This window comes from Macaca fascicularis, chromosome 3 (assembly GCF_037993035.2).
Source record: "Macaca fascicularis isolate 582-1 chromosome 3, T2T-MFA8v1.1".
Taxonomy (NCBI): domain Eukaryota; kingdom Metazoa; phylum Chordata; class Mammalia; order Primates; family Cercopithecidae; genus Macaca; species Macaca fascicularis.
The window spans coordinates 169,934,372-169,935,794 of record NC_088377.1 but is presented as its reverse complement, the minus strand read 5'-3'; positions in this window follow the sequence as shown (position 1 = coordinate 169,935,794).

The window sequence follows — 1,423 nt, the reverse complement described above, 5'->3', positions numbered from 1 at the left end:
ATCCCCTGGGAAAACACAGCTGAATGTTCCTGCAGCCAATGTCCTCACCAACCAAGAAGATTATGACCGTGTCAGGTTCTAGGAAGAGCAAGGCCAGAGTGTGTTCTTAGGAGGGCAGGAGGCACCGAGGGATCTCGCAGCTCCCTAAATGGGGCAAACGGAGCGAGGCTGTGAGTAGGAGTGACGCAATACAAACAGGCAGAGACTGGGGACATGATTAGAGAGGGAATGCAGAGGGAGGAGGACGACAGCCTCTTTTGCAGGAGCTTTTATTTATTTCTATTCTCTTTGAAGTTAGACATCAAGCGGAATCAGGAGGGGAAAAGCAGTAAAGAAGCAGGGAAAGAAAAAATCAAGAGTCGGGCAGCTGGTATGTGCTTCAGAGACCTGTGGGGGGACTTACTTCATGCCCAACCCCGTGCCTGGGCAGAAGGCCAGGAACCATCCCACCCTCAGGGATGCAAACATGTGACCATCAGAAAGAGGCTGCCAGGGCAGCATTTTCCTAGGAGACAGTACGATCCTGGAGGGCAAGGACCATGGCTTTCGATCACTTCTGTATCTGCAGTGCCTGGGACACAGCGTGGTATACAGTAGTTGCTGAAGAAATAATAGCTATGTGCTAGGAGCTATTGAAAGGCCTTTGAATGTTAATTCATCATGTCCTTTCACAAGGCTGTGAGACAGATACTACTATCTTCATGGTACAGAAGAGAAAATGGAAGCACAGAGAGGTTAAGTTACTTGCTCAGGGTCACACAGTTTGAAAGCAGCCAGGCTGGGATTCAAACCTGCGCAGGCTAATTTGAAAGACTGCTCTTACTCACCATTCTATATCCTCTTGAAAAAAAGAGGGATCTTTTTCTACGCTTTTCTACAGACTCTTGAAAGAGTGAAAAGAAAAAAAATATGTTGGTTGTAGAATCGAAAGAGAGCATTTAAATCCAGTTTCTTATTTTATCAACTAAGGACTAGAGAGGAGAAGGGATTTGTCCAAGACCTTTGGCACTAGCAGTTACTAGTGGAGCTGGGGTTAGAACCCAGGTCTCCCAGTGTCTACTCTCAGGAGCTTCCTACCTCACCAGTTTGTCTTGGAAGAGAGCAATCAGTGCCCTCTATGGTTTGTAAACTGACTTTTTAATGGCATCAGTGTCTGCTGGGCTTGGGATCTGGTGGAAAGCAGACTTCTTCTTTACCTCCCCAGCCTTTCCTTAACCCGGTCAGGCTAGCTCCATAGGGCACACCTGAGTTCTTCAGGCCTCGGCAGCCTGGCCCAGCAGGAAGACATTGAAGCTCACCAGGAGGCGAGCAGGGAGTGTCCCTGGGGGAAGCTGCTGAGGCCAGTGCTCAGGAACCGGGGCTCTGTCTGAGGACCACTTCCACCGGGGCCCGGTAAGGGCCATGTGGGTGTCCAGTGTGAATG